This window comes from Sebastes umbrosus, chromosome 12 (assembly GCF_015220745.1).
Source record: "Sebastes umbrosus isolate fSebUmb1 chromosome 12, fSebUmb1.pri, whole genome shotgun sequence".
NCBI classification, from domain to species: Eukaryota; Metazoa; Chordata; class Actinopteri; order Perciformes; family Sebastidae; genus Sebastes; species Sebastes umbrosus.
In genome coordinates, this window is record NC_051280.1 from 96,752 (window position 1) to 118,503 (window position 21,752).

The following is a 21,752-nucleotide window of genomic DNA, read 5'->3' on the forward strand; positions in this document are numbered from 1 at the left end:
TCCGAAAAAAATGATCTGAAAATGTCTGAAAAAAAAGATCTGAAAAAAAAATCTGAAAAATGTCGGACAACAGAAGTCTGAAAAAACTTCTATTGACTTTTTTTTTGGCCAATGATTCAGACTCATTGCCTCCACAAAGTACGGGCAGTGGAAGGTTTGAAAGTGGAAGTTTTACATGGAATTGAGGTCAGTGTGAAGGTTTGATGCAGAAAGGCCAACTATTATGTAAAAAAATTGTAAAAAGATATTCCCTTTCATTTTCATCCTGTTTTGTATGTTTCCAATAAAAGCGATTTATTTTCTGAAGAAATCACATCATTTTCATATAAATGCACTTTTCAGTGTTTCTTGAGGAGAAATGCTTTTCTGTGTGTTTTTTTTGAGAGAAAGCGATATTAACTGAGTTTAGTGATATAAACAAGAGTTTTGCATAGAATTAATCTCAGAATGAAGATTTGATAATGAGAAGCGAATTCTAAAGTAAAGTTTGAGAAAACAATGTTTCTTTTCATATTCTGTCTCTTTTTTGTATGTTTCCAGTATAACAGATGTGTTTCTGTAAATAAATCACATATTCTTCATATAAATGCACGTTTCAGTGTTTCTTGAGGAGAAATGCGTTCCTGAGTGGTTTTGGATGAGAAAGACATATTAAGCGAGTTTAGTGATGAAAACAAGAGTTTTGCATAGAATTGAGCTCAGAATGAAGATTTGATACTTGGAAGCGAATTCTAATGTAACATTTTTGAAAACAATGTTTCTTTTCATATTCTGTCTCTTTTTTGTATGTTTCCAGTATAACAGATGTGTTTCTGTAAATAAATCACATATTCTTCATATAAATGCACGTTTCAGTGTTTCTTGAGGAGAAATGCTTTCCTGAGTGGTTTTGGATGAGAAAGACATATTAAGCGAGTTTAGTGATGAAAACAAGAGTTTTGCATAGAATTTGAGCTCAGAATGAAGATTTGATACTTGGAAGCGAATTCTAATGTAAAATTTGAGAAAACAATGTTTCTTTTCATATTCTGTCTCTTTTTTGTATGTTTCCAGTATAACAGATGTGTTTCTGTAAATAAATCACATATTCTTCATATAAATGCACGTTTCAGTGTTTCTTGAGGAGAAATGCGTTTCTGAGTGGTTTTGGATGAGAAAGACATATTAAGCGAGTTTAGTGATGAAAACAAGAGTTTTGCATAGAATTGAGCTCAGAATGAAGATTTGATACTTGGAAGCGAATTCTAACGTAAAATTTGAGAAAACAATGTTTCTTTTCATATTCTGTCTCTTTTTTGTATGTTTCCAGTATAACAGATGTGTTTCTGTAAATAAATCACATATTCTAAATGCACGTTTCAGTGTTTCTTGAGGAGAAATGCGTTCCTGAGTGGTTTTGGATGAGAAAGACAGTTAACGCAAGTTTAGTGATGAAAACTAGAGTTGTACATTGTGATCGTATAGTGGTACATTTCAACACAGGTTATAATTACATTGTAAAAGCATAAACATCAAATACATAAAACATATTTCCACATCCACATAGTTATATCAATTTAAAATGAATTAAATGTAATGTTTACAAGTGTAGCTAGTGTGTTTCTTTACCCTAAACTCCAAATGTCCCTTAGTTTTTATCTTCCCTCAACAACAGAAGAATCCCACATGCAGCTAACTATGCTCTGCTGCCACCTCCAGGAACGCCACGGAACACAGCGGGCACGTTCTGCTCAACAAACAGAAATGATTGAACACTTTTCCACACTGTGTAACAACGTTAATTATAGAGCAGAACAGGCTCAGGTCCAGGGAATGGCTCGTGTGCCACAGGCCCATCCACACCTTGGCTTCATTATTTTTTCAATTGCTGTTTAAAAAACAGCTTTTTACAACTTTTTTTCAAGTTGTTAGTAATATTACTAACAACTTATTATAGCGGAGCTGGCAAAAGGACCAACTTACCCACAGCATCACAGTCTCTTTCTGCTGTAGGTTACCCACAGTGCACCTGCATGTAATTCAAAATAAAAGCCCTGGCTGTCCGCAATAATAGATGCACTGTTTATAAAATAAAAGCTCTTCAGAAAAAATGGCTGGTTGTCCAAAATTAAATATGACTTTAACTGTATTAATAAAAAACACTCTTACTTACTTTACACAGTCAAACTTTGACTTTTTTTCATGAAATTTTTTGACATAGTATTCTTTGACTTTTTTCAAGACATTTTTCGAGATATTACACAATGACTTTTATTAATGAAATTTTTCGAAATATTATACAATGAAGTTTATTTCATGAAATTTATTTGATATACAATATAGTATGACTTTTTTCGACATGCTAAACTATGACTTTATTTTCATGAATTGTTTTTGACAGACTATGCTATGATTTCTTTTCATGGAATTTTTCGACGACTATACTATGACTTTTTTTCAAGATATTTTTTGATTTATTATACAATTATTTTTTTTCATGACATTTTTCCACATACTAAACTAAAAATTTTTTTCATGAAATTTTTCGACAAGCTATACTTTAACTTTTTTTCAAGACAATTTTAAACATGTTATACAATTAATTTTTCTCAAGAAATTTTTCGACATGATACGCTATGATTTCTTTTCATGAAAGTATGTCAAAAACTTTCAAGTATGATTTTTTTTTCAAGAAAATTTGAAAACACTACTATTACTTTTTTTAATGACATTTTTTGATATACTTTAGAATGAATTTTTATCATGAAATCTTTCGATATGCTAAACTATGATTGATCCTCCATGTCACTCCTCCATTTAACTCCTCCATGTCGCTCCTCCTTGTCACTCCTCCATGTCACTCCTACGTATCACTGCTCCATGACGATCCTCCATGCTCCTCCATGTCAATCCTCCATGTTGCTCCTACATGACACTCCAGAATATCGCTCCTCCATGTCATTCCAGAATGTCACTCAAGAATGTCACTCCAGTATGTCACTCCTCCTTGTCCCTCCTCCATCTCGATCCTCCATGTTGATCCTTCATGTCACTCCTCCATGTCGATCCTCCATGTCGATCCTCTATGTCGATCCTACATGTCACTCCTCCATGTCACTCCAGAATTTCGCTACTCCATGTCACTCCAGAATGTCAATCCAGAATGTCAACCCAGAATGTCGCACCTCCATGTCCCTCCTTCCATGTCGCTCCTCCATGTCACTCCTCCATGTCACTCCTTCGTATCACTGCTCCATGTCGATCCTCCATGCTCCTCCATGTCAATCCTCCATGTTGCTCCTACATGTCACTCCAGAATATATATATATAATGTCACTCAAGGATGTCACGCCTCCTTGTCCCTCCTCCATGTCACTCCTCCATCTCGATCCTCCATGTTGATCCTTCATGTCACTCCTCCATGTCGATCCTCCATGTCGATCCTCTATGTCGATCCTACATGTCGCTCCTCCATGTCTTCCTTGTTACTCCTCCATGTCAATCTTCCATGTCAATCCTCCATGTCACTGCTCAATGTCACTGCTCAATGTCACTCCTCCATGTCGCTCCTCTATGTCACTCCAGAATGTCGCTCCTCCATGTCACTCCAGAATGTCAACCCAGAATGTCACTCCGCCATGTCCCTTCTTCCTGTGTCTTCCATGACACTCCTCCTGTCACTCCATGTCACTCCTGCATGTCGATCCTACATGTCACTCCTCCATGTCGATCCTCCATGTCACTTCTCCATGTCACTGCTGCATGTCACTCCTCCATGTCGATAGTCCATGTCGTTCATCCTTACTCCTAAATGTTACTCTTCCATGTCACACCTCCATGTCACTCCTGCATGTCGATCCTACATGTCACTCCTCCATGTTGTTCCTCCATGTCAATCTTCATGTCTATCCTCCATGTCGCTCCTCCATGTCACTCCTTCATATCACTGCTCCATGTCGCTCCTCCATGTCAGTCCTCCATGTCGATTCTCCATGTCACTACTCCATGTCGATCCTGCATGTCACTCCTCAATGTTACTCCTCAATGTCGATGCTCCATGTCACTCCTCCATGTTGCTCCTCCATGTAGATCCTAGATGTCACTCCTCCATGTCACTTCTCCATGTCGATCCTCCATGTCACTCCTCCAAGTTGCTTCTCCATGTCACTCCTCCATGTCACTCCAGAACGTCACACCAACATGTCACTCCAGAATGTTATACAAAAATGTCAACCAGAATGTAGCTCCTCCATGTGCCTCCTTCATGTCACTCCTCCAAGTTGCAACTCCATGTCTCTCCTCCATGTTGATCCACCATGTCGCTCATCCTTGCTCATCCTTGGTCCTCCATGTCACTCCTCCATGTCAATCCAGAATGTCAACCCAGAATGTCGCTCCTCCATGTCCCTCCTTCCTGTGACTCCTCCAAGTAATTCCTCCATGTCACTCCTCCGTGTCTTCCATGACACTCCTCCATGTCACTCCTGCATGTCGATCCTACATGTCACTCCTCCATGTCGCTCTTCCATGTCACTACTCCATGTCACTCCTTCATATCACTGCTCCATGTCGATCCTCCATGCTCCTCCATGGCACTCCTCCATGTTGCTCCTCCATGTCACTCCAGATTGTCGCTCCTCCATGTCATTCCAGAATGTCACTCCAGTATGACACTCCTCCTTGTCCCTCCATGTCACTCCTCCATCTCGATCCTCCATGTCGATCCTGGATATCACTCCTCAATGTCACTCCTCCATGTCGATGCTCCATGTCACTCCTCCATGTCGCTTCTCCATGTTGATCCTCCATGTCACTCCTCCAAGTTGCTCCTCCATGTCACTCCAGAATGTCCCTCCTCCATGTCACTCCAGAATGTCACTCCAGAATGTCAACCCAGAATGTCGCTCCTCCATGTCCCTCCTTCCTGTGACTCCTCCATGTAACTCCTCCATGTAACTCCTCCATGTCACTCCTCCATGTCTTCCATGACAATCCTCCATGTCACTCATCCATGTCACTCCTGCATGTCGATCCCACATGTCACTCCTCCATGTCGCTCGTCCATGTCAATCCTCCATGTCTATCCTCCATGTTGTTCCTCTATGTTACTCCTCCATGTCACTCCTTCATATCACTGCTCTATTTCGATCCTCCATGTCACTCCTTCATGACAGTCCTCAATGTCGATCTTCCATGTCGCTCCACTTTGCTCGTCCATGGCACTCCTCCATGTTGCTTCTCAATGTCAGTCCAGAGTGATGCTCCTCCATGTCATTCCAGAATGTCACTCAGGAATGTCACTCCTTCATGTTGCTCCTCCTTGTCACTCCAAAATGTCCCTCCTCCATGTCCCTCCTCCAAGTCACTCCTCCATGTCACTGCTTCATGTCACTCCTCCAAGTTTCTTCTGCATTTCGCTCCTCCAGGTCACTCGTCCATGTCAATCCCCCATGTCACTCATCCCTCTCACTACGCCATGTTTCTCCTCCATGTCACTCCTCCATTTCTCTCCTCCATGTTGCTCCTCCATGTAGGTCCTAAATGTCACTCCTCCATGTCGCATCTCCGTGTCACCTCTTCATGTTACCTTTTCTATGTCACTCCTCCATATCAATCCTCCATGTCACTCCTCCATATCGATCCACCATGTCGCTCATCCTTGCTCCTCCATGTCACTCCTCCATGTCAATCCAGAATGTCAACCCAGAATGTCGCTCCTCCATGTCCCTCCTTCCTGTGACTCCTCCAAGTAATTCCTCCATGTCGCTTCTCCATGTAACTCCTCCATGTCAGTCCTACATGTCGATACTCCATGTCACTCCTCCATTTCACTCCTCCATTTTGCTCTTCCATGAAGAACCTACATGTCGCTCCTCCATGTCGATCCTCAATGTCGCTCATCCTTGCTCCTCCATGTCACTCCTCCATGTCGCTACTCCATATCAATCCAGAATCTCCCTCCTCCATGTCACACCTCCATGTCACTTCTCAATGTCACTCCTTAATGTCACTCCTCAATGTCACTCCTCCATGTCGATTCTCCATGTCGCTCCTCTATGTCGCTTCTCCATGTAGCTTTTCCATTTCAGTCCTTCACGTCGATCAACAATGTCACTCGTCCATGTCACTCCTGTTTGTCGATCCTAAATGTAACTCCTCCATGTCGCTCTTCCATGTCAATCCTCCATGTCACTCCTCCATGTCACTACTCCATGTCGATCCTCCATGTTAATCCTCCATGTCAGTCCTCCATGACACTCCTTCATATCACTGCTCCATGTCGCTCCTCCATGTCAGTCCTCCATGTCGATCCTCCATGTCACTCCGCTATGTCGATCATACATGTCGCTCCTCCATGTCACTCATCCATGTCTTCCTTGTCACTCCTCCATGTCAATCTTCCATGTCACTCCTCCATGTCACTCCTCTATGTCACTCCAGAATGTCGCTCCTCCATGTCCCTCCTTCCTGTGACTCCTCAATGTAACTCCTCCATGTCACTACTCCATTTTTCCATCACACTCCTCCATGTCACTCCTGCATGTCGATCCTACATGTCACTCCTCCATGTCGCTCCTCCATGTCACTCCTTCATATCGATGCTCCATGTCGATCCTCCATGTCACTTCTCCATGTCAGTCCTCAATGTCACTCCTCCATGTCGATCGTCCATGTCGCTCATTCTTACTCCTCCATGTTACTCTTCCATATTGCTTCTCCATGTCACACCAGAATGTCACACCAGAATGTGACTCCTCCATGTCGCTTCTCCATGTCGCTCCTCCATGTCAGTCCTCCATGTCGATCCTCCATGTCACTCCTCCATTTCACTCCTCCATGTTGCTTTTCCATGTAGAACCTACATGTCGCTCCTCCATGTCGTTCCTCCATGTCGCTCATCCTTGCTCCTCCATGTCACTCCTCAATGTCGCTACTCCATGTCAATCCAGAATCTCCCTCCTCCATGTCGATCCTGCATGTCACTGCTCCATGTCACTCCTCCATGTCGATCCTGCATGTCGCTCCTCCATGTCACTCCTCCATATCACTGCTTCATGCTGCTCCTCCATGTCTCTACTCCATGTCGATCCTCCATGTCGCTCATCCTTGCTCCTCCATGTCACTCCTCCATGTCGCTCCTCCTTGTCACTCCAAAATGTCCCTCCTCCTTTGACCTCCTCCAAGTCACTCCTCCATGTCACTCCTTAATGTCACTCCTCAATGTCACTCCTCCATGTCACTCCTCCATGTCACTTCTCCATGATTATCCTCCATGTAGATCCTCTAGGTCTCTCATCCCTGCTCCTCCATATCACTCCTCCATGTATCTCCTCCATGTCACCCCAGAATGCTGCTCCTCCAAGTAACTCCAGAATGGTTCTCCAGAATTTAATTCCAGAACGTCACTCCTCCATGTCCCTCCTCCATGTCAATCCTCTATGTTGATCCTCCATATCACTCCTCCTTGTCACTCCTCCATGTCGATACCTCCATGTCACTACAGAATGTCCCTCCAGAAAGTCACTCCAGAATTTCACTCCTCCATATACCTCCTCCATATCGATCCTCAATGTCGATCCTCCATGTCAATCCTCCATGTCACTCTTCCATGTCTTCCATGTCAACACATGTCGATCCTCCCTGTGGCTCCTCATTGCTCCTCCATATAACTCCACCATGTCGCTCCTCCATGTCACTCCAGAATGTCGCTCCTGATGTCATTCCAGAATATCACTCAAGATTTAACTCCAGAATGTCACTCCTCCATGTCACTCCACCATGTCACTCCTCCATGTCGCTACTCCTTGTCACTCCTCCATGTCTTCCTTGTCGACACATGTTGTTCCTCCATGTCACTCCTCCTTCCTCATCTATATCACTCCACCATGTCGCTCCTCCATGTCACTCCAGAATGTCGCTCCTCCATGTCAATCCAGATTTAACTCCAGAATGTCACTCCTCCATGCCGATTTTCCATGTCTCTCCTCCATGTCACTCCTCCATCTCTACCATGTCACTCCTCCATGTCACTTCTCCATGTCGATCAACCTTGACACTCCTCCATGTTGATCCTCTATGTCGCTCCTCTATGTCGATCCTCTATGTCACTCCTCCATTTAGATCCTACATGTTACTCCTCCATGTCGATCTTCCATATCGCTCCTCCATGTCACTCCAGAATGTTGCTCCTCCATGTCACTCCAGAATGTGGCTCCACCATGTTAATCCAGAATGAACCTCCTCATTGTCAGTCTTCCATGTCACTCCGCGATTTCGCTCCTCCATGTAGATCCTCCATGTCGCTCTTCCATGTCGCTCCTCCTAGTCACTCCTCCATGTCAATCCTCCATGTCGCTCCTCCATTTCACTCCTCCATGTCGTTCCTCCAAGTCACTCCTCCATGTTGATCCTCCATGTCGCTCCTCCATGTTGCTCCTCCTTGTCACTCCTCCATATCTTCCATGTCACTGCACCGTGTCGCTCCTCCTTGTCACTTATTCATATCGATCCTCCATGTCACTCCTCCTTGCTCCTCCATATCACTCCTCCATGTCATTCCACCATGTCACTCCAGAATGTCGCTCCTCCATGTCACTCCAGAATGTCACTGCTCCATGTTGATCCTCTATTGCGCTCCTCCATGTCGATCTTCTAGGTCGCTCCTCCATGTCCTTCCAGAATGTCGCTCCTCCATGTCACTCCAGAATGTCACTCCAGAATTTAACTCCAGAATGTTACTCCTCCATGTTCCTCCTCCATGTCGCTCCTCCATTTCACTCCAGAATGTCCCTCAAGAATGTCACTCCAGAATGCCACTCCTCCATGTTGATCCTCTATTTCCCTCCTCCATGTCACTCCTGTCTTCCACGTTACTCCTCCATGTCACTCCGCCATGTCTCTCCTCCATGTCAATCCGCCATGGCGCTCCTCCATGTCACTCCTCTATGTCGATCCTCCATGTCACTCCTCCATGTCACACTTCCATTTCACTCCTCCATGTCACTGTTTCATGTAAATCCTCCATTTCGATCCTCAATGTCGATCCTCAATGTCACTCCACCATGTGTTCCATGTCACTCCTCCATTTTGCTCCTCCATGTGACTATTCCATGTCGATCCTCTAGGTCTCTCATCCCTGCTCCTCCATATCACTCCTCCATGTATCTCCTCCATGTCACCCCAGAATGCTGCTCCTCCAAGTAACTCCAGAATGGTTCTCCAGAATTTAATTCCAGAACGTCACTCCTCCATGTCCCTCCTCCATGTCAATCCTCTATGTTGATCCTCCATATCACTCCTCCTTGTCACTCCTCCATGTCGATACCTCCATGTCACTACAGAATGTCCCTCCAGAAAGTCACTCCAGAATTTCACTCCTCCATATACCTCCTCCATATCGATCCTCCATGTCGATCCTCCATGTCACTCTTCCATGTCTTCCATGTCAACACATGTCGATCCTCCCTGTGGCTCCTCATTGCTCCTCCATATCACTCCACCATGTCGCTCCTCCATGTCACTCCAGAATGTCGCTCCTGATGTCATTCCAGAATATCACTCAAGATTTAACTCCAGAATGTCACTCCTCCATGTCACTCCTCCATGTCAATCCTCCATCTCATTTGTCCATGTCACACTTCCATGTCACTGCTCGATGTCGCTCCTCCATGTCGATCCTCCATGTTGCTACACCATGTCACTCTTCCATGTCTTCCATTTCACTCCCCCATGTACCTCCTACATGTAGCTCCTCCATTTAGATCCTTCATGTTACTCTTCTATGTCAAACCTCCATATCTCTCATCAATGTCACTCCAGAATGTCACTCCAGAATGTCGCTCCTCCATGTCACTCCAGAATCTCCCTCCAGAATGTCCCTCCAAAATGTCACTCCTCCATGTAACTCCTCCATGTCGCTCCTTTTTCTTACTCCTCCAAGTCACTAATCAATTTCGGTCTTCCATGTCGACACATGTCGATCCTCCATGTCACTCCTCCTTGATCCTCCATATCACTACACTATGTCGCTCCTCTATGTCAATCCAGAATGTCTCTCCAGAATTTAACTCCAGAATGTTACTCCTCCATGTCCCTCCTCCATGTTGCTCCTCCATGTCACTCCAGAAAGTCCCTCCAGAATGTCACTCCGGAATGTCACTCCTCCATGTCCCTCCTCTATATCACTCCTCCATATCGATCCTCTATTTCGCTCCTCCATGTCACTCCTCCCTATCTTCCACGTCACTTCGCCATGTTGATCCTCCATGTCACGCTTCCATGTCACTGCTCGATGTCGCTCCTCCATATATTTCCTCCATGTCGCTCCTCCTTGTGACTCCTCCATGTCACTCCTCCTTATCACTCCTCCATGTCACTTCTCCATGTTGATCCTCCATTTTGATCCTACATGTTGCTCCACCATGTCACTCCTCCATGTCTTCCATGTCACTCCTCCATGTCTTCCATGTCACTCCCCCATGTACCTCATCCGTGTCGGTCCTCCATGTTGCTCGTGATGTATCTTCTGTGGTGATGCAGTTGAAGATGTTTGAAGAGAAACTCCGCCGACACTGTCTTAGTTGTATAACAAATTTATTACAATAAGTTCAGTATTGTAAACAAGTAACACGTTACTTGGAGAGCCTCCAGCCGAATAATGAGAGAACTCTCTCGAACGTATACAGACAGCTCCTTAAATACCGAGCTTGTTCTGGTCAAACACTTAGTTTCCTCATATGGTTTTAGGAGAGGGACAAATAAAAATAGAAACACCTCTTTTTTGCCACCATATGTCTCTTCAACTCTGACCCAGGCCTCCCAGGACCCTGCTGACTTAGCATTTGGTATATCTTTACCTTGACCAGATGTCTCTTCAACTCTGACCCAGCTCTAAATCAGGAAGGCCCAAACAACAACTAACATTCCAATATACTCTCCTAATACAAACCATCTATATAAATATGCTGCATCTAACAGCAGACACCTCACTCGTCCCTGCTCGTCCATATCACTCCTCCATGTCACCCCAGAATGTTGCTCCTCCATGTCACTCCAGAATGTCACTCCAGAATTTAACTCCAGAATGTCACTCCTCCATGTCAATCCTCTATGTAGATCCTCCATATAACTCCTCCTTGTCACTCCTCAATGTCGATACCTCCATGTCACTCCAGAATGTCCCTCCAGAAAGTCACTCCATAATATCACTCCTCCATAAACCGCCTCCATGTCACTCCTCCATGTTGATCCTCTATTTCACACCTCCATGTCGCCCCTCCATGTCACTCCTCCCTGTCTTCAATGTCCCTCCTCCATGTCGATCCTCCATGTCGATCCTCCATGTCACTCCTCCAAGTAACTGCTCCATGTCGATCCTCCATGTCGATCTTCCATGTTGCACATCCATTTCACTCCTCCATGTCTTCCATGTCACTCCCCTATGTACCTCCTCCATGTAGCTCCTCCGTGTAGATCCTTCATGTTACTCCTCTATGTCAATCCTCCATATGTCTCATCAATGTCACTCCAGAATGTCAGTCCTACCTGTCTTCCATGTCATTCCTCCATGTCGCTCCTCCATGTCGATCCTCCATGTCGATCCTCCATGTCGCTCCTCCTTGTTACTCCTTCATGTTGCTCCTCCTTGTCACTCCTCCATGTCAATCCTACATGTCAGTCCTCCATGTCACTCCTCCATGTTGATCCTCCGTGTCAATCTTCCATGTTGATCCTCCATGTTATTCCTCCATTTCACTCCTCCATGTCGCTCCTCCATGTCACTCCAGAATGTCACTCCAGAATTTAACTCCAGAAGGTCACTCCTCCATGTCCTTTCTCCATGTCAATCCTCCATGTCAGTCCTAATTGTCGATCCTCCATGTCAGTCCTCCATGTCGCTCCTCAATGTTGCTCCTCCACGTCGCTCCTCCATGTCGATCTTCCATGTCAAGCATGTCAATTCTCCATGTCCGTCCTCCATGTCACTCCTCCATGTCATTCCGCCATGTCGCTCCTCCATGTCATTCCAGAATGTCGCTCCTCCTTGTCCCTCCAGAATGTCATTCCTCCATGTCAGTCCTCCAAATCGCTCCGTGATGTTGCTCCTTATGTAGCTCCTCCATGTAAATCTTCTATGTTTCTCCTCCATGTCACTCCTCCATCTTGATCCTCCATTTTGCTCCTACATTTCACTCCTCCATGTCACTCCAGAATGTCGCTCCTCCTAGTCACTCCCCCATGTTTATCCTCCATGTCGCTCCTCCTTGCTCCTCCACATCACTCCTCTATGTAACTCCTCCATGTCAATGCTACATGTCACTCCTCCATGTCACTCCGCCATGTAGCTCCTCCATGTCTCTCCTCCATGTCGATCCTCCATGTCTCTCCTCCATGTCACTCCGCCATGTCACTCCAGAATGTCGCTCCAGAATGCTACTCCTCCAGATCCCTCCTCCATGTCACTGCTCCATGTCGATCCTCTAATTCGCTCCTCCATATCATTCCTCCCTGTCTTCCACGTCACTCCTCCATGTAACTCCTCCATGTCAATCCAACATGTCACTCCTCCATGTCACTCCACCATGTCGCTCCTCCATGTAGAACTTTCATGTCACTCCTCCATGTCACTGCTCCATGTCGATCCTCCATTTCGATCCTCCATGTTGCTCCACCATGTCACTACTCCATGTCTTCCATGTCACTCCACCAGGTCACTCCTCCATGTCTTCCATGTCACTCCCCTATGTACCTCCTCCATGTAGATCCTTCATGTTACTCCTCTATGTCAATCCTCCATGTCGCTCCTCCATGTCACTCCTCCGTGTCGCTCCTCCTTATCACTCCTCCATGTCACTACTCAATGTCGATACCTCCATGTCACTCCAGAATGTCCCTCCTGAAAGTCACTCCAGAATGTCACATCTCCATATTCCTCCTCCATGTCACTCCTCCCTGTCTTCCATGTCACTACTCCATGTCGACCATCCATGTCGCTCCTCCATGTCACTCCTCCTTGTTGATTCTCCATGTCACTCCTCCATGTCGATCCTCCATGTCGCTCCACCATGTCGCTCCTCCATGTCACTCCTCCATGTTGATCCTCAATGTCACTCCTCCATGTCACACTTCCATGTCACTGCTCGATGTCGCTCCTCCATGTCGATCCTCCATGTCGCTCCTCCTTGTTACTCCTTCATGTCGCTCCTCCTTGTCACTCCTCCATGTCACTCATCCATGTCTTCCATGTCACTCCCCCATGTACCTCCTCTATGTAGCTCCTCCATGTAGACCCTTCATGTTACGCCTCTATGTCAATCCTCCATATCTCTCACCAATGTCACTCCAGAATGTTGCTCCTCCATGTCACTCCAGAATGTCCCTCCAGAATGTCCCTCCAAAATGTAACTCCTCCGTGTCATTCCTCCATGTCGCTCCTCTTTGTCACTCCTCCATGTCACTGCTCAATATCGATCCTCCATGTCACTCCTCCATGTCTTCCATGTCGACACATGTCGATCCTCCATGTCGCTCCTCCTTGCTCATCCATATCACTCCACCATGTCACTCCAGAATGTCACTACTCCATGTCACTCCAGAATGTCAATCCAGATTTAACTACAGAATGTCACTCCTCCATGTCGATCCTCCATGTCGATCTTCTATGTCTCTCCTCCATGTCACCCCTCCATCGCTACCATGTCACTCCTCCATGTCACTCCTCCTTGTCGTTCCACCATGTTGCTCCTTCATGTCGATCCTCCATGTAGCTCCTCCATGTCACTCCAGAATGTCGCTCCTCCATGTCACTCCAGAATGTCGCTCCACCATGTCCCTCCAGAATGTACCTCCTCGTTGTCAGTCTTCCATGTTGCTCCGCGATGTAGATCCTCCATGTAGCTCCTCCATGTCGCTTTTCCATGTCGCTCCTCCATGTCACTCTTCCATGTCGATCCTCCATGTCACTCCTCCATGTCGATCATCCATGTCGCTACTCCATTTCACTCCTCCATGTCGATCCTCCATGTCACACCTCCATGTCGCTCCTCCATGTCGCTCCTCCATTTCACTCCTCCATGTCACTCCTCCAAGTCACTCCAGAATGTCACTCCAACATGTCCCTCCAGCAAGTACCTCCTTGTTGTAAGTCCTCCAGTCGCTCCGCAATGTTGCTCCTCCATATCACTCCTCGATGTCGATCCTACATGTCACTCCTCCATGTCGATCCTCCATGTCGGTCCTCCATGTCACTCCTCCATTTCATTCCTCCATGTCACTCCAGAATGTCGCTCCTCCAAGTCACTCCTTCATGTTGATCCTCCATGTCGATACTCCATGTTGCTCCTCCATGTCACTCCTCTGTATTCCATGTCACTCCCCCATCTCACACCTCCATGTCGCTCCTCCATGTAGATCCTTCATGTTACTCCTCCATGTCGCTCCTCCTTGTCACTCATCCATGTCTCTAATCAATTTCGATCCTCCATGTAACTCCTCCATGTCTTCCATATCACTCCACCGTGTCGATCCTCCATGTCGATCCTCCATGTTGGTACTCCATTTCACTCCTCCATGTCTTCCATGTCACTCCCCCAATTACCTCCTCCATGTCGTTCCTCCATTTAGGTCCTTCATGTTGCTCCTCGATGTCACTCCAGAATTTACCTCCAGAATGTCTCTCCAGAATGTCACTCCTCCCTGTCACTACTCCATGTTGCTCCTACTAGTCAGTCCTCCATGTAACTAGTCAATGTCAATCATCCATGTCAGTCCTCCATGTCTTCCATGTCCCTCCTGCATATCGCTTCTCCATGTCACTCCAGAATTTCACTCCTCCATGTCTCCCCTCTATGTCACTCCTCCATGTCGATCCTCTATTTCGCTCCTCCATGTCGCTCCTCCATATAACTCCTCCCTTTCTTCCACGTCACACTTCCATGTCACTCTTCCATGTTACTCCATGTCGATCCTCCATGTCGATCCTCCATGTCTCTCCTCCATGTCACTCCTCCATGTCTACCATGCCACTCCTACATATCTGTCCACAATGTCAATCTTCCATGTCTCTCTTCATGTCACTCCTACGAGTCTACAATGTCACTCCTCCATGTCACTCCTCCATGTTGATCTTTCATGTCATCTCAATGTCCATCTCAATGTCGCTCCTCCATGTCGATCCTCCATACCACTCTTCCCTGTCTTCAATGTCACTGTCACTCCTCCATGTCAATCCTCCATGTTACTCCTCCATGTCACTCCTCCATGTTGATCTTCCATGTCAGTCCTCCATGTCGCTCCTACATGTCACTCCTCCCTGTCTTCAATGTCACTCCTTACTGTCACTTCTCTATTTCGATCCTCCGTGTCATTCCTCCAGGTCAATCCTCCATGTCACTCCTCCATTTAGATCCTCCAATTTACTCCTCCATGTCCCTCCTCCATGTCACTCCAGAATTTCACTCCTCCATGTCCCTCCTCTATGTCACTCCTCCATGTCAATCCTCTATTTCACTCCTCCATGTCGCTCCTCCATGTCACTCCTCCCTTTCTTCCACGTCACACCTCTATGTAACTCCTCCATGTCAATCCTCCATGTCACTCCTCAATGTCATTCCGCCATATCGCTCCTACATGTCACTCCTCCATGTTGATCCTCAATGTCTCTCCTCCATGTCACACTTCCATGTCACTGCTCGATGTCGCACCTCCATGTCGATCCTCCATTTCGATCCTCCATGCTGATGCACCATGTCACTGCTCCATGTCTTCCATGTCACTCCAGAATGTCGCTCCTCCATGTCACTTCAAAATGTCGCTCCTCCATGTCCCTCCAGAATGTCATTCCTCCCATGTCTGTCCTCCAAATCACTACGTGATGTTGCTCCTCATGTAGCTCCTACATGTAACTCTACTATGTTTCTCCTCCATTTCACTCCTCCATCTCAATCCTCCATTTCGCTCCTCCATGTCACTCCAGAATGTCGCTCCTCCTAGTCAGTCCCCCATGTTTATCCTCCATGTCGCTCCTCCTTGCTCCTCCATATAATTCCTCTATGTCACTCCAGAATGTCCCTTCAAAATTTAAATCCAGAATGTCACTCCTCCATGACCCTCATCCATGTCACTCCAGAATGTCACTCCAGAATTTAACTTCAGAATGTAATTCCTCCATGTCCTTTCTCCATGTCGATCCTCAATGTCAGTCATCCATGTCTAATCTCCATGTCAGTCCTTCATGTTTGCTCCTCAATGTTGCTCCTCCATGACGCTCCTCTTCTCATTCCTCCATGTTGATCCTCCATGTCACTCCTCCATGTCGCTTCTCCTTGTCACTCCTCCATGGCATTGCTCCATGTCGATCGTCCTTGTTGATCCTCCATATTGCTACTCCATGTCACTCCTCCATGTCACCCCTGCATGTCGATCCTACATGTCACTCCTCCATGTCCCTCCTCCATGTCAATCCTCCATGTTTATCCTCCATGTCGCTCCTCCATGTCACTCCTCCATGTCGCACCTCCATGTCGCTCCTCCATATCAATCCTCCATGTCGCTCCTCCATGTCGATTATCCATGTCACTCCTCCATGTCGATCATCCATGTCACTCCTCCTTGTCGCTCCTCCATGTCACTCCTCCATGTCGCTCCTCCATGTCACTAATCCATATCAATCGTCCATGTCGCTCCTCCATGTCGATCATCCATGTCACTCCTCCTTGTTGCTCCCCCATGTCACTCCTCCATGTCGCTCCTTCATGTCGCTCCTCCATCTCAATCCTCCATGTCGCTCCTCCGTGTCGATCATCCATGTCACTTCTTCATGTCTATCATCCATTTCACTCCTCCTTGGTGCTCCTCTATGTCACTCCTCCATTTCGCTCCTCCAAGTCACTCTTCCATATTGATCCTCCATGTCACTCCTCCATGTCGCTCCTCCTTCCTCCTCCATGTCACTCCTCCATGTCGATCCTCCATGTTGATCCTCCATGTAGATCCTAGATGTTGCTCCTCCATGTTGCTTCTCCATGTCGATCCTCCATGTCACTCCTCCAACTTGCTACTCCATGTCACTCCTCCATGTCAATCCACCATGTCCCTCATCCTTGCTCCTGCGTGTCACTCCTCCATGTCACTCCAGAATGTTGCTCCTCTATGTCCCTCCTTCCTGTGACTCCTCAATGTAACTCCTCCATGTCACTCCTCCATGTCACTCCAGAATGTCAACCCAGAATGTCGCTCCTCTTTGTCCCTCCTTCCTGTGACTCCTCCATATAACTTCTCCATGTAACTCCTCCATGTCACTCCTCCATGTCTTCCATGACACTCCTCAATGTCAGTCATTAATGTCACTCCTCAATGTCACTCCTCCATGTCGATTCTCCATGTCGCTCCTCTATGTCGATCCTCCATGTTGCTCATCCTTGCTCCTCAATATCACTCCTCCATGTCACTTCTTCTTGACCCTCCTCAATGTCACTCCTCCATGTCACTCCTCCATGTCGATCCTCCATGTCGCTCCTACATATCATTCCTCCATGTCGCTCCTCCATGTCGATCATCCATGTCACTCCTCCATGTCGATCATCCATGTCACTCCTCCTTGTCGCTCCTCCATGTCACTCCTCCAAGTCGCTCCTCCATGTCACTCCTCCATATCAATCCTCCATGTCGTTGCTCCATGTTGATCATCCATGTCACTCCTCCGTGTCGATCATCCATGTCACTTCTCCATGTTTATCATCCATTTCACTCCTCCTTGGCGCTCCTTCATGTCACTCCTCCATTTTGCTCCACCATGTCGCTCTTCCATGTTGATCCTCCATGTCACTCCTCCATGTCGCTCCTCCTTCCTCCTCCATGTCACTCCTCCATGTCACTCCAGAATGTCGCTAATCCATGTCACTCCTTCCTGTGACTCCTCAATGTAACTCCTCCATGTCACTAATCCATATCTTCCATGACACTCCTCCATGTCGCTCCTCCATGTCAATCCTCCATGTCTATCCTCCATGTCGCTCCTCCATGTGACTCCTCCATGTCACTCCTCCATGTCACTTCTTCTTGTCACTCCTCAATGTCACTCCTCCATGTCGATCCTCCATGTCGATCCTCCATGTCGCTCCGCCAAGTTTCTCCTCGATGTCACTCCACCATGTCGCTCCTCCATGTCACTCCTACATATCAATCCTCCATTTCGCTCTTCCATGTCGATCATCCATGTCACTCCTCCTTGTCTCTCCTCCATGTCACTCATCCATGTCTTCCTTGTCACAAAAAAAATCTTCTGTCTTGTATTCCTTGGAAGCTGCTTTAAAACTAGATTTCCTGTGTTGTTTCTTTGATCAAAGAAAGTACTACATGTCGATCTTCCATGTCTCTCCTCCATGTCACGCCGACATGTCACTGCTCAATGTCACTCCTCCATGTCGCTCCTCTATGTCACTCCAGAATGTCGCTCCTCCATGTCACTCCAGAATGTCACTCCAGAATGTCAACCAAGAATGTCGCTCCTCCATGTCCCTCCTTCCTGTGACTCCTCAATGTAACTCCTCCACGTCACTGCTCCATGTCTTCCATGACACTCCTACATGTCACTCCTCCATGTCACTCCTGCATGTCGATCCTATATGTCACTCCTCCATGTCGCTCCTCCATGTCAATCCTCCATGTCTATGCTCCATTTCGCTCCTCCGTGTCACTCCTCCATGTCACTCCTTCATATCACTGCTCCATGTCGATCCTCCATGTCACTTCTCCATGTCAGTCCTCAATGTCACTCCTCCATGTCACTCCTCCATGTCGATCGTCCTTGTCTCTCATCCTTACTCCTCTATGTTACTCTTCCATATCGCTCCTCCATGTCACACCATCATGTCACACCAGAATGTCACTCCTCCATGTCGCTTCTCCATGTCACTCCTCCATGTCAGTACTCCATGTCGATCCTCCATGTCACTCCTCCATTTCAGTCCTCCATGTTGCTCTTCCAAGTAGAACCTACATGTCGCTCCTCCATGTCGATCCTCCATGTCGCTCATCCTTGCTACTCCATGTCACTCCTCCATGTCACTCCAGAATGTCGCTCCTCCATGTCCCTCCTTCCTGTGACTCCTCAATGTAACTCCTCCATGTCACTACTCCATGTCTTCCATGACACTCCTCTATGTCACTCCTCCATGTCACTCCTGCATGTCGATCCTACATGTCACTCCTCCATGTCGCTCCTCCATGTCAATCCTCCATGTCACTCCTCCATGTCACTCCAGAATGTCGCTCCTCCATGTCCCTCCTTCCTGTGACTCCTCAATGTAACTCCTCCATGTCACTACTCCATGTCTTCCATGACACTCCTCTATGTCACTCCTCCATGTCACTCCTGCATGTCGATCCTCCATGTCAGTCCCCCATGTCACTCCTCCATGTCACTTCTTCTTGTCATTCCTCAATGTCATTCCTCAATGTCACTCCTCCATGTCACTCCTCCATGTCACTTCTTCTTGTCACTCCTCAATGTCACTCCTTCATGTCGATCCTCCATGTCTCTAATCCTTGCTCCTCCATTTCAATCATCCATGTTGCTCCTCCATGTCGATTATCCATGTCACTCCTCCTTTTCGCTCCTCTATGTCACTCATCCATGTCTTCCTTGTCACAAAAAAAATCTTCTGTCTTGGATTCCTTGGAAGCTGCTTTAAAACTAGATTTCCTGTGCTGTTTCTTTGATCAAAGAAAGTGCTCCATTTCGATCTTCCATGTCACTCCTCCATGTCACGCCGACATGTCACTGCTCAAGGTCACTCCTCCATGTCAATCCTCTATGTCACTCCAGAATGTCGCTCCTCCATGTCACTCCAGAATGTCACTCCAGAATGTCAACCCAGAAAGTCACTCCTCCATTTCAGTCCTCCATGTTGCTCTTCCATGTAGAACCTACATGTCGCTCCTCCATGTCGATCCTCCATGTCGCTCATCCTTGCTACTCCATGTCACTCCTCCATGTCACTCCAGAATGTCGCTCCTCCATGTCCCTCCTTCCTGTGACTCCTCAATGTAACTCCTCCATGTCACTACTCCATGTCTTCCATGACACTCCTCTATGTCACTCCTCCATGTCACTCCTGCATGTCGATCTTACATGTCACTCCTCCATGTCGCTCCTCCATGTCAATCCTCCATGTCTATCCTCCATGTCGCTCCTCCATGTCAGTCCCCTATGTCACTCCTCCATGTCACTTCTTCTTGTCATTCCTCAATGTCACTCCTCCATGTCACTCCTCCATGTCACTTCTTCTTGTCACTCCTCAATGTCACTCCTCCATGTCGATCCTCCATGTCGCTAATCCTTGCTCCTCCATTTCAATCATCCATGTCGCTTCTTCCATGTCGATCATCCATGTCACTCCTTCTTGTTGCTCGTCCATGTCACTCATCCATGTCTTCCTTGTCACAAAAAAAATCTTCTGTCTTGGATTCCTTGGAAGCTGCTTTAAAACTAGATTTCTTGTGTTGTTTCTTTGATCAAAGAAAGTGCTCCATGTCGATCTTCCATGTCACTCCTCCATGTCACGCCGACATGTCACTGCTCAAGGTCACTCCTCCATGTCAATCCTCTATGTCACTCCAGAATGTCGCTCCTCCATGTCACTCCAGAACATCACTCCAGAATGTCAACCCAGAATGTCGCTCCTCCATGTCCCTCCTTCCTGTGACTACTCAATGTAACTCCTCCACGTCACTGCTCCATGTCTTCCATGACACTCCTCCATGTCCGTCCTGCATGTCGATCCTATATGTCACTCCTCCATGTCGCTCCTCCATGTCAATCCTCCATGTCTATGCTCCATGTCGCTCATCCGTGTCACTCCTCCATGTCACTCCTTCATATCACTGCTCCATGTCGATCCTCCATGTCACTTCTCTATGTCAGTCCTCAATGTCACTCCTCCATGTCACTCCTCCATGTCGATCGTCCTTGTCGCTCATCCTTACTCCTCCATGTTACTCTTCCATATCGCTCCTCCATGTCAAACCATGATGTCACACCAGAATGTCACTACTCCATGTCGCTTCTCCATGTCGCTCCTCCATGTCAGTACTCCATGTCGATCCTCCATGTCACTCCTACATTTCAGTCCTCCATGTTGCTCTTCCATTTAGATCCTACATGTCTTTCCTCCATGTTGATCCTCCATGTTGCTCATCCTTGCTCCTCCATGTCACTCCTCGATGTCGCTACTATATATCAATCCAGAATGTCCCTCCTCCATGTCCCTCCTCCATATCACTTCTCCATGTCACTCCTTAATGTCACTCCTCAATGTGACTCCTCCATGTCAATTCTCCATGTCGATCCTCTATGTCGCTTCTCCATGTAGCTTTTCCATTTCAGTCCTCCATGTCGATCAACAATGTCACTCCTCCATGTCACTCCTCCATGTTGCTCCTCCATGTAGATTCTAGATGTCGCTCCTCCATGTCGCTTCTCCATGTCGATCCTCCATGTCACTCCTCCAAGTTGCTACTCCATGTCACTCCTCCATGTCACTCCAGAATGTCGCTCCTCCATGTCCCTCCTTCCTGTGATTCCTCAATGTAACTCCTCCATGTCACTACTCCATGTCTTCCATGACACTCCTCCATGTCGATCTTCCATGTCAACCCTGCATGTCGATCCTACATGTCACTCCTCCATGTCGCTCCTCCATGTCAATCCTCCATGTCTATCCTCCATGTCGCTCCTCCATGTCACTACACCTTGTCTTCCATGACACTCCTCC